Source organism: Pinus tabuliformis, chromosome 6, assembly GCF_031772625.1.
Source record: "Pinus tabuliformis cultivar Carrire ecotype Pingquan chromosome 6, CPIR1, whole genome shotgun sequence".
Taxonomy (NCBI): domain Eukaryota; kingdom Viridiplantae; phylum Streptophyta; class Pinopsida; order Pinales; family Pinaceae; genus Pinus; species Pinus tabuliformis.
This window is the reverse complement of record NC_142292.1, coordinates 697529716-697543456: the sequence shown is the minus strand read 5'-3', so window position 1 is coordinate 697543456 and position 13741 is coordinate 697529716.

Below are 13741 nucleotides of genomic sequence, written 5' to 3'. Positions count from 1 at the left end.
GAGGTACGCAGGCACGGAAGGGTTGAAGGTGCGGAGGTACGCAGGCACAGAAGGGCTGCAGGTGCGTACATACGCAGGCACAGAAGGGTTGCAAGTGCGTACATACGCAGGCACAGAAGGGTTGCAGGTGCGGAGGTCCGCAGGCAGTTCAATGGACTCAGAGCGAGGTACGCAGGCTAGCAGTTGAGCAGGATGCATACATAAGCAGGCTAGCAGTTGAGCAGGGTGCGTACTGTAAGCAGGCAAGCAGTTGAGCAGGTTGAGTATAGTAAGCAGGCCAACAGTTGAGCAGGGTGCTTACATAAGCAGGCTAGCAGTTGAGCAGGATGCGTACATAAGCAGGCTAGCAGTTGAGCAGGGTGCGTACTGTAAGCAGGCAAGCAGTTGAGCAGGGTGAGTACAGTAAGCAGGCCAGCAGTTGAGCAGGGTGCTTACATAAGCAGGCTAGCAGTTGAGCAGGGTGCTTACTTCTCTTAAAATCTTTGTTTATCATTATTGTGTTCTGGGTTTGGTCCTATTATTGTTGATCTGGTTACTACAGTTGATTGGGTGATTCTCTTGTACTTGATGATCATTTGATGCTTATGGATCCAGTTTGAAAATTTATGAAAAGTGGTCCTTGTAAGAAAAGAAGTAGGGGGTTGTATCTCCCTTCCAGGAGAGACTGGAAAACGAGAGAGAGTTGTAGCTCTCTGCAGGTTGCAGCCTGCGTACTGGTAAATGACTGCACCAGTACAAAACCATTGTAAAAGGAGTTTCTAATTTGAAAGAAGATAGAGACATATTGCAGCAGGTGGTTTTCACCCACATTGGGTTTCCACCTTACATCTTGTGTTCTTTGGTGTGACTATCTGTTTTCTTTGTTCATACTCATTATTTTATGGTACTGACATGCAAAACTAATTCAAAGAACAAATAAGGAAGATTTATTAAAAGAATTAGATAATACTGATTCACCCCCACCTCTCAGTATTATTTCCAACAAATATTTCATTCTTTCATTTTTTTTCTAGATGGATTTGAGTGAACTTCGTAAGAATAGTTTGATATGTTACTGGTTTGGCATACCATAGTGCCAAAAAATACATTATTCTGGGAGGCAAGGAAAGATACTAGTCATATGCCAATCCAATGAGTGTTTGCAAAAATAATCTAACCATAACATATTCATGTTGAATAAAATGAATATCACATATAGTAAAAAAATGATCCAGGTGTTTCTTTGGGTACATAATACCATCACCACTTCATATTGAAAGGATTCCAAGAGTGATCAAGTGATCAAATTTTAGCTCAAAAATTAAAGTTCCCAAAAAGTCTTGAAACCAGTGCCAAGTCGAATTTCTCGTCGTTCTAAATCCAACGACATTTGTTTCACCTCAATCTGACACCATATGCTCAAGTTATCGCATTTTGAACATTTGGCCCAAAAGCTAAAATATGAGCAGGTTTTTGGACTGGGTAGCTGAATGGGATTTCGTATAGCTGACATTAGCCGGGTGATTGTGAGGGTACGAATCAACTGAGTGTTGACTAGTGTTAGTTTATGGTTTGTCAGTTTTGGTCGATTTTGATTGGTTTACATGCAAATTTGTTTTGAGGAAAGCATGTATATAAACTAGGGTTTTATTGAAAAGATGTTTGATCATTTTAATCAGTCTTGTTGTGTTTCTATTGTCTTTGAATGAAGTCTTACTTGATGATATGGGCTTAATAGTTATGTTTTGATTGAGGATTGATTGATTGAAGAATGATGAAGCTACTAGTTATTTATGATTGAAGATCAATGATGGTTCTGTGAATATTTCATAATGATGCAATGGATCTATGTATAATTTAGTGTTTATTTTAGAGTGACAATGATTCAGTTTTAAGGTTCAATGTTTTGAGATCTATACGTGAGTATTCTTCATGGAATTCACGTATACATACAGGTTTTCTATAGCAAGATAGCGTATATATTCTGATAATGTATTGATCAAGGTTTTCTGTTGATTTAGTAAGTTAATACAGTGTTTGGGCTTAGTATTAGTAATCTGGTTACAGTGATCTAACTATTCTAGTTGTTTGAGAATAAGTTGACTGAGTTAGGTTTCAATTGATTCAGTGGGTGGTTGATTCAGTTGGGTCAAAGATTGGTTGTTTTGGTTGATTCAATGATTGTGTTGTGGTGATAAGTTTTCGGTTTTGATATTTGGTATTGGGCTTAAATGTGATAGTGGTTCCAATGTAAAAATTTATGAAACGTGGTATTGGGCTTAAATGTGATAGTGGTTCCAATGTAAAAATTTATGAAACGTGGCCCGTAGAGGTGTTGAGGGTGGAGCCTTCAATGAGGGAGTTGAAGCTTCCTTCCAGTGGTAACTGGAAAATCAGATCAGGGGGTTGGGGCTCCCTTTCGAAGTGTTAGTAAACGAGATTAAGGGGGTTGAAGCTCCCTTCCAGTGAGTGCTGAAGAATGAGATAAGGTTGTAACCTTCTGCGAGTGGGTTCTTGCGTGCTGGTATGAGTCTACACCAGTACAAGGTTGTAAAATTTTTTTCTTTATAATAAAAAGAAGGCAGAGATGATAGCAGCAGTGGTTTTTTCCCACATTAGGTTTCCACATAAAAATCCTAGTGTTCATGTGTGTTGATATGTTTCTTATGTGTGATGGTTTATTTTTTTCTTAATGCACATGGTTATTGTTTATTTAATGTTTAATGAAGTATTGATGCACTGGCTCAAGATAAACATATGATCAATTAACTGAAAAGTAATTTTACTAGATATATGCTAGTTGTCTTAATAGAAATCACGTACATACGCAGGTTCCCTTCAACAAACTCATGTAAAGAAATATGTATATGAAATTTAAAAATTTAATGATTTGAAAATACTAATTCACACCCCGTCCCCCTCTCAGTATTTTTCCCAACAATTGGTATAAGAGGAGTTTCTTTAGCAGAAGCTCAATCGCTTGAAGGAGATCCATCAAGATGAGTAGTCAAGAAGGAGTATTTTCTATCAGGCCACCTATATTTAATGTAACTAATTTTTTCATTTTGAAAAGTTAGGATGATAGCATACTTGCAGGCACTAGGAGCTAATGTATGGGAAATCGTTGAAATCGAATATCAATATCCAACCTCCATTCCCACAGATACTACAAAAAATAAACAATATGAAATCAATACAAAAGTTGTAAATGCCATCTTGGGAAGTTTGGCTGAGTCTGAGTTTGTGAAGGTAATGCACTTGAACACAACAAAGGGAATGTAAAAAGTGCTAAACTCCAAACATTCAGAATACAATGTGAGACATTGAAAATGCATGATGATGAAATCATTGAAACATTTTCCTTAGAGTAGATGAAATTGTTAATTCCATGAGAAATGTTTTTGAAGAAATAAAATATGCTATTGTTGTTGAAAATATTTTGAGATCACTAACTCCAAAGTTCGATTCCAAAGTCTTCTCTATTGAAGAAATGTAGGATCTGAAAAGTCTCACACTTGATCAACTCTGTGGAATATTGATATCATTTGAGATGAGGAAATGTGGTCCTTCAGACATGAGAGAAGCTATAACACCCTCCTCCCATATCCACCCAAGTAACCATGCCAACTGGGTTAAACATGAGACAAGAGACTACTGTGATCATATTCGACCTCCTATGTGACCTTAAGGAAGTGGAATTTATGGAACATCACACACAGTCATCCAACATCAGCAACATGACCCTCATTGTTACCCGGAATAGTGTCTATGCAAAGCTAATAATCCCACTAAGGTTGGTAGCTACCTTAGAAACAAACAAACTAAAACCACTTTCATTTTCCTTTATGAAAAGTAGATGAGAGAAGAATAAAGGAGACCAACCTCTGTCTTGTGCTTGGTTCCTTGTTTGGTTCCTCTCCCTTCAGATAGATCTTTTGCTACTCGCTTCCTTGTCTACCCAGCTTCACAGGGCACCTGTAGAATCAAAGCAGCATAATACTATCCAAGAACATAGATCTACTATCATAAACAATATAGGATCAGATGTAAATTGACCATACAAATTCATAAAACATAAATCATACAAGAGTATGGAGGAAAACTTGAATAGCTTTATTGATAATCAAGAAAGAGCCAAAAGAATTACAACCAATTGTTCTGACCCAGCATCATCCACTCAGCAAGAAGCCCTTCTTCACCTCATGAAAAGCTTAGATCACCCAACACTATGATATTGCACCAAGAAACCAGCAGCACTTCCTTACAAGATGCAAAATTCTAGCCCCCTGGATCTCTGGGATGAGGGATCCATATATAGATGTTTGCAAGGAGGGTGAGTCAGTTTTTGAGATTTGATTAGTGTCTTCTCTCTGATAGTTCTTGATTCCACTTGGAGATTGATGATCTCTTACTCATCCCTGGTCGAATTCAGAGAGGCAAGTGTCACAGGAGAAGTTTCTGGAAGATTTCATGTTCCTCCACCTTGCGGATTGACCCTGCCATTTGTCCCTTCTCACCCATCGCACCCCATAGAAGGGATTTTTGACATGCATCGCACCTACTGTGTGTATTCAGGTGGGATGCAACACACTTTGCCTATGGAGCAGGTGAAATGGTCCAGTTTTGACCAGTTCTGAGTAGTTTTTCATGGAGAACTTCTGGGAGAAGATGTAATCAGTTGACCTTGTTCTTTTAGGGGTCGGAACAACACTTTTAGGGACTTAAGAGCCCTTGGTTTATTGACATTTATGATTGGGGTTGCAGTGCCCAAAAATGTCTATAACAGTTGCCCCCTAAAGCATGAGGTCGTTAATTTGTCGATGTCGAGTGAAATGCTTTATCATGAGGATCTGAAGTTCTTTCAAGCTGGAAGGAGACATGTAATAAGATACAATACAATACATTATCTTCATAATATTTTCATGATCTAGCTGAGGCGGGCATTCCCATGCTCAGCTTTATAAATTCATTTTTCATGTACATGAGACAGACAATCGTCTGAGTGTAGACTAATGATTCTGGTAGGGTCATCATCCCTTAGATTGGATGATTATTTGTGCAGCAATGATGTACATTTGATGTCTTTATTTTCCTGAATACATATCGCAGCCCGGATGGATGAAACTAGATCCGCGGTCTTCAATCTCGTTCAATCTTCACTCAAAGTACAAGTCGATCCATGTGAGAGATGTTATGGAGTTGAACATGGAAAGACATCGCCTGATTACTAGCCAATGATGTAAGTCGTTAACAGGCGCGAGAGGAATCACCGATAATGATGATGACCCTCAAGGTACTACAGTACAATTTACGTGGTGTGAATAAAGGACTTGGCGTCGAACACCACGCAAAATCTTTCGGTCGAAGGCCATTGATGTAAACCTGTCGCCGGAAGTGAGAAACTTGCCATTGAGGGATGCAAGCTTCAAAGTACTGAAAGGGTTGTTCCTAGATCGACTTCTTGGATAATGAGCTGATGTCGACAAGAAGCGATCCGTCATAGGAGGACCTTAGTGAATCCCACATCAATGACATGGAACGGAGCAAATGATTTTAATGGAGGTGAAAACAATTTGGTGATATAAGGTTCAGGGTGGCAGTCATGAAAGAATGGAGCGTAAATGTATTGCAGTGGGTGAGACACAGGTGAATTCTCTGAGCAAATTCTCTTGAACATATCGGCGACACTGACATGATGGATCGGTAGCATTAACCCCAAATGTGGATGGTGTGATGGAACCATGGTGATGTGACCAGTGAATGGAACAACCCAACCCGACTCGAATGCGGAGTGAAAGTGTCATGTTCAAGAGCGACTTGCTACCAACAAAGTTTCTTCAAGTTTCCTTCCCAAATTTTTCCCCAGTCATTGCTGACCAGTACCTCTTTATTTTTGTCAAGCTTGAGGAGGATAACATATGCTTGTTCTATAATTTTCCCTTCGGGCAAACCCATCGCTATGTTTTAACGAGCCTAGCGATAGTGAAACTCGTTCTTGTTTGTTATGGACAAGTTTGTCGCTATTAGGTTTTAACGAGTTTAATGACAAAGATAACTCGATCCTTTTCAATTTTAGAGAGTCTGAAAAGGGACGTAAAGGAAACTCCAAAAATCCTTTTTCGTCATCTAATCCCTTAAGTCCGAAAAAGTATAAAATAATATAGAAGGGATGAATTTTCGGTATTTTAACGAGCCAAACAAAACAAGCGCTCGATCTTTTTGTGTAATAATCCCTCAGGTCCAAAAAGATTAAAATCTAAAGGAGGGATAGCACTTCCGGTCACTTTAACGAGCTGGAGAGGCCAATGGCTCGGAAATCTTTTCATATTTTACGAGTCAGTTGAAAAGAGCTTAAAGGAGACTCATCTTTGAGGAACGAGTGATAAATTTGGGTAACAGCTGATTCCAGGTAAGGTTTGGAATTTTCCAATCACGGTTGTGTTACAAGGATGGCTAACAGGATCACTCTTCGCAGTTGTTCCTCAAAAGGGGTAAACAATCAAGTGGAGGTGAATGATCGGCCAATACAGAGTGGAGGTGATGATGAGAACACGACCAAGGCTTTAAAGGCTGAAGTACTACATTCACGATGGTTATTTACCAGAAATTGGTTCATTTTTTATTTTAAAATGAGCTTAAACGTTGGGGGAAACACTTGCTCATTGCTTATGTTTATTTTTTAACAAGCTTGAAGTCCGTGTTAAAAATGCTCGATCCAGTCATAAAATAAGAATGTCTCATCTAAAAATGGCATTTTTTCAAAGCTTTGCCCCACATCCTTTCTTTATGCAAGTTAGGAAACGACCAATCCTACGAGTTTAGAGGGTTAGAGGACCTACAAATTTAAAAAATAAATGGTCGCTCTTCGCTTGCATGCCAAAAGGTTTGCATGCCCCCAGGTATAGTGAAATAGAGTTTCGAGGATACCCCTCAATTTTCAGACAAAACATTTGTTTTATCAAGAAAGGCCTACCTCTTTTAGGTTACCAAAGATTGTTCTATCTGTGTTACAAACAAAACACTTCTTCGGCGATGTCTACCGAAATAGACAAAGGCGAGTGGCGCAGACGCCTCCACTCACATAACTTTGACGAGGGAATCTTATTACAGTCTAATCCCATTTTCCAAAACGGACGGGTGTGTCAGACTAGTCATATATCCTTCGCAGAAACCTACCCTATACCCGAAGTTCTCATGCCGAAGCAGACCAGGGTGCATGCTCCCTGGGTTTCAGTCATATCCTCTGAATCACTCGCGCTCATCAAGAGGATGGACTATGGATTGATGAGACATTCCTTAAGTGAAAAGACCATTGAGGGATGGTATATGACTATTTGCTATGCGTGAACCGGGGAATGAAAGCTGGTCTACGCGCTTGACCATTCTTCCTTCGTGCGGAAAACACATTACTCTAAAGAGTGATGAGACAATGGCTCCCATGCAATAAATATAGTCTCGTCCAAGGAGTAGATTATAATCCAGGGGTCCTTGGACTACCATTACATTCATGTGAACGGTTTTCCCTCTCAATGTTATGGGCACATTGGGAAGGATCCCTAACGGTCGACTGGTTCCTTTGTCAAAGCCTGTTAGATTTCTCATCTCAAGCAAAAGCGATGGCAAACCAAGCGCTTTCCAAGCAGTTGAGGAAAGGATACTCACAGAAGCCCCTTCATCTATGATGGTACCGGCCATGACCATTCTATATATTTGAGCAATGATTCGAAATGGTACACTAACCGGTAAACGGGGTCTACCTAGTAGATTCCAGTCAAAGGAAACAACCAGGTTGCTTGGAGGTGGGACCGAATAGACGGCCAGGTATGACTCTGACGAACTTCCTTCCTGCGGTAAAGGAATGGGTAAGTTGCCCCCATGTTCATCGGAGTCTATGCTTACAAAAAGAATTTTGACGGTGTCATCCTTGTTCTCTTCGGTGACTGTATCATCTGAAGATGGAACCTCTGAAGGCAAGACCGGGTCAACTGCCGCCTCAACCTTTTGACTTTCGTCTGGTGTGGATTCAGATGATTTATCTTCAATGATAGATGCTTCGGCCGACCACAAGGGCATGTCAGCTGGATTTTCAACTAGTGACGGACTCGGCAAGAGTTTCTTATATCCAGAAGGAAGCCGTAACGGTGAAACTGGACGGTCGTCCAAAACTCTTTTAGCCTCATCTAAGAAGGGACAACGGTGGATGGCGTGATCGCCTTCACACAGTTTACAAGGAAATTTACATTTTCCTTTTTGTCCGGGGGCTTCACTTTCACTAGTTGACGGTGTATTTTCAACATGATCATCAGAGGTTGACGACACCGGGTTGTGCAAACGAGGAGACCAATCCCTTAAGATCCGAGGGATGCAAGGACAATCTCGATGATATTGGTCTCCTTTGCAAATGACACATGGCGATTTAGGCCTGGTCGGTGCAGTGTGTGGATTTTCGCTAGACGATGCTTGGTTGCCCCTTTTCGCCTTTGGCTCCTTCTTCTTCTTCTCTTTCTTCTTCTTTTATTTCTTCTTCTCAGGTACTTGATTTTTGGCTTTACCAGCTTCATCAAGCGAAGAGGAAGGAGGAGAGGAAGAATTGGACGAAGTAGAGGGTTGGGGGGTAACTCTGGGATCGTTTAGTTGCTGACTCGATTGTTCAAGAATCATGGTGTTCTGAACGGCAGAGGTTGAGAAGAGCCATACGGGCAAGCCAATTGTCAATCCTGGAAGCGAAAATGAGGCCATATGGGGTGCACCAACATCTCCCCAAGAGGAGAAGGGACTAGGATTTCCCCCAAGGGGAGCTCCTTGGTTGGTGGACTCCATTTTCCTCAACCTAAGACCAACGTAGGAAAGGAGATAATTATTCCGTTTAAAATAAATTTTAGACGCTTTGACACAACTTGTTTTTTCAATTTTTAAGAGTCGAGAAAAAACAAAAGATGACTCTAGTCGCCTTCGATTTTTAATGAGCTTGAAGTGACAAGTGCTCAGATGGACCTTTTCCGTTAAGGAGTCTAAAAAGGAACGAAAGGGACTGCTCTAAAAATCTAGACAGAGGGATTACCAAACCAATTGCAAAACTACAGAATAATTTTTACGGTACGACAGTCAATCTTGCCGAATGTTGTGTTCAGTGCATTTCGATCGATAAGGCGACAGACACAGCTTCCTATGGATAAAGGATTAAGCCTATTGTGGTCTCCCAAAATATACTCAACGGTACGTGGGATCACAAGTCTGTACTGGCACTTATCGTCTCAAAGTGGAGGAATCACCCAACCAACAGTGAAAACAACAGTTACCAGGCTTTATGACGCCGGAATACATCTCTAGCCTAGACTTCTAGATGTTGTGCGTTAGGTTCCAAAGCGTTTTTAGATTCATTAAATTTATTTTATAGTTGATCTTGCTTAAGAAATTTGCCTTTCAGGTTCACCGCGTGATGTAGATGTACAATTCCTAAAATGCAATCTAAGATGATAAATAGTCGTTTAATCTTCTTTTTGCAAATGAAAATCCTAGCTACTAAGGAAAGAGAGATGGCGTTCTTTCAACAAAGAGCAAAGAGCATACACTATATGCATTGTCCTAAATCAAACCAACAAACAGTCTAAATGAAAATGCACATGCATGTATTTGTTTTCAGCCTTCTTAATGTGTAAATGATAAAAAGAAAGCTAAGCGCAATTCTGAATTATTTTTCAAAGCGACAAATACTAACAAGTTTCTTTTTCAAAACAAAATGAGGACAATGACAACACTTTGCGATTTGGAATTGAAAACTTGCTTTCGATAATAGAAAAACTACTAATTCAGATCAAATACAAGAGTAACAGGGTAATTGACTATCAATAACAATAAGATTCTCTTCTATGACTGAAAACGACACTTGCGACACTTTCAAATCAAGAAACGACAGTACCATTACGCTACTTCTTTGTAAAGGAGAACTGAAAATGACTCAAAAAATACATAAAAAGATTTACAGTTCTTTGCACAATGGAGGCAGAATAATAGCAAGGAAAGGGGTTTCAAACAGAGGTGTACTGTCTACAGGGAGCAAAACTCCTGAATAGATCTGAAAAGATTGAACACAGAAACCAAAATTTAGTAACAAGGCCTTGTCTGATCAGCGCACCTGTAACACAATGAAACTGAAATGCAACGCACCTACTACACTCAGGAAGTGCGCTGCATTTGAAGTTTACAGAACAAACAGTGCGCTGGACTAGGGACGAGACTTTGATTGGGTTCTGGGTCACAGTTTGCAATTCAGTTCAAGGATTTAGGCCGAGCAAGTGGTAATCAGTAAATCAATCATAGGGGTAGATCTAAAGAGGTTACTAGAGCCACCACGAGGGCAATTAGAGAGCTTGTAAATCAATTTTTTAATTCATAAACAAAACCCGGACATTGACTGAAGCAACATTGATCTACTTTGCACTTGCATAGCAAATGCAGTTCGAAGGTTAGCTGGCTTTACTTCAGGCTCCGTCTGTAAGTTTATAAAGTAAACACATGTAGATGAACAAACAATCTATTCGCTCCCCAGTGGAGTCGCCATTTTGTTACCGGGAATAGTGTCTATGCAGAGCTACTAATCCCACTAAGGCTGGTAGCTACCTTAGAAACAAACAAACTAAAACCACTTTCCTTTTCCTTTATGAAAAATAGATGAGAGAAGAATAAAGGAGACCAACCTTTGTCTTGTGCTTGGTTCCTTGTTTGGTTCCTCTCCCTTCAGATAGATCTTTTGCTACTCGCTTCCTTGTCTACCCAGCTTCACAAGGCACCTGTAGAATCAAAGCAGCATAATACTATCCAAGAACATAGATCTACTATCATAAACAATATAGGATCAGATGTAAATTGGCCATACAAATGCATAAAACATAAATCATACAAGAGTATGGAGGAAAACTTGAATAGCTTTATTGATAATCAAGAAAGAGTCAAGAGAATTACAACCAATTGTTCTGACCCAGCATCATCCTCTCAGCAAGAAGCCCTTCTTCACCTCATGAAAATCTTAGATCACCCAACACTATGATATTGCACCAAGAAACCAACAGCACTTCCTTACAAGATGCAAAATTCCAGCCCCCTGGATCTCTGGGATGAGGGATCCATATATAGATGTTTGGAAGGAGGGTGAGTCAGCTTTTGAGATTTGATTAGTGTCTTCTCTATGATAGTTCTTGATTCCACTTGGAGATTGATGATCTCTTACTCATCCCTGGTCGAATTCAGAGAGGCAAGTGTCACATGAGAAGTTTCCGGAAGATTCCATGTTCCTCCACCTTGCGGATTGACCCTGCCATTTGTCCCTTCTCGCCCATCGCACCCCATAGAAGGGATTTTTGACATGCATCACACCTACTGTGTGTATTCAGGTGGGATGCAACGCACTTTGCCTATGGAGCAGGTGAAATGGTCCAGTTTTGACCAGTTCTGAGTAGTTTTTCATGGAGAACTTCTGGGAGAAGATGTAATCAGTTGACCTTGTTCTTTTAGGGGTTGGAACAACACTTTTAGGGACTTAAGAGCCCTTGGTTTATTGACATTTATGATTAGGGTTGCAGTGCCCAAAAATGTCTATAACAATCATGAGACAAGTCATCCACTCAGACAGCCTATCCCCGGGTCCTGTTGTTGTTATGGATCTCTTAGGCCATAGTTGCTCTCATGCTATGGGCAAGGAAGCGACCAAAAACCTAAATTTGCTTTGATGGGCTTGCCTGCCAGTGACTAGAGACCAAAATTTCTAGTTATGTGCCAGTGACCATGAGATTTAAGCCACTTTTTCAAGCCTAAAGCCCGGGTCATTGCCTAGAAAGGAGTGATAGCTTGAAATCAGTAAAGGTATAGAGAAATAATGATGCAAAAGCAATAATTTGAACAAGACCATAATCAAACCCCTACTAGACATGACATGCATTTCGTCAAACATATCATCAACATGTAACCTACAAGTCTAAACAACATAATTAAGTGTAGGGATCTCATACTTATCTGAGAATCGTTATCAACCATTGTTCGCTCATGTCATTTACTGCATTATCATCTATTAGGTCATAGACACATTATCCATTCATGTACAAGTAAAAACATGTTGAGCTCCATACATAGCTTCTATCATAAAATAAACATATAACCAACATAATAGGAACAAAAGTACCATAAACATATCATGCATCAAAATGCACATATACATCAATACATTTGCACATGAAAATCAAGGGAATGAATTTCTCATTAACGAATGTAATGAACCAACCAGAGATGGGACTACCACATTCCACCCGACCATAGATTGGCTGAGCCAAGTCTCTCTTTATCCAATCACCCCCATGCCATATTCCAAGCATGAATGTGGACTCATAGAACACATCAAAAACACCAATCAATATGGATGCCACCGGAGTTCTCTGCCTACACCATGAGAAATTTGAGTGCCTCCTAGTCTCTCAGGCTTTACCGTGCATCAACAATCTGAGTCAGGGATCACTAGGTCCTACACCGAGACATACTCTCCAGTATTTACCATGCATCCCATCCCAGGGCCACTAGGCCCAACGGAGAGAAAATCCACCTCTTGGCATTATCATATATCTTTCCATTCACTAACGAGGATTCCTAGGCCCACTGAGGCACACAATTTGGCTTTACTGCAACCCACAATTCGATTCAAGGGTTATTAGGCTAGTGGCTTCGTGATCCTCAATCTGGTTCAAGGACCACTCAGACCATGTGTTTTTCAATTCGTAGATCCACCCAACTCAGCTTCGAATCTAATCCAGTCATCCCACATAAACTGAATGAGAGAACCCATCTCATCAAAGCTATCAGGAAATGGTAAGGATAGGATAAAAATACTATCACGCCTAGAAAAACCCATGCCATGGTAGAAAAGAAACACATGCAATTTCATGCATGCCAAATATAGCAAGGAAAATACACATGAAAGTTGATACCTTCAATGAAGCCTACTATAACTGCTTGATCTTGCCTTTCCCTACTTGATCTTTGCTTCCTCTTGCCTTCTTTTCCTTTCTTGATCCAATGCCAAAGTGCTCCAAGAAAATATATATTTACAAGAGTATGAGAGAGAGAGAGAATAATGAGATAGCTCCAAAGCTAAAATTACAAAACATTACACTGACCAAGCTTGCCAACTAATCCTCATAAGCCTTTTTTATCAAACGAGCCTCTATTGTCTTCGTTTTCCATAATTTTCCTTCATTTTCCTCCTCACATGTAACCTATGACCTTTCACCTTCCTTTTCTCCTAATTCCCTTTATTTTCATAAATAAAATGCCAATAAATGCCTCATGCCTTTCCAAAGCCTTAGCCATTGCCTTTGCCAATTTCCTTAGCCATAAACAACCAAATGAACACCCACACCAAGATGTCCTACCCAACATTCAACTTGGAATACATGTCCCATCAACCGTTGTATTATATATTTTTACATGAGTTTTTTTTAACCAAGGATGTTACAGAACCCTCACCCTTGGGGGAACACCGCCCTCAGTAATGACACCTATAACCAACAAGGCTGCTGAAAACAAAACAAATTGCCTATGGATATTTACAACATAGCTCGTTGTAGTATTTACAATGAATGGCTCGCTCAAAAGAAAAATGTCATGACAACATGACCAAATAACAACCATATCGCATATTGGAGCTTTATAACACAACTCATTATGATATTTTCAATAACCACATATACACATATACATTTTCTAAACCAGTGAATAA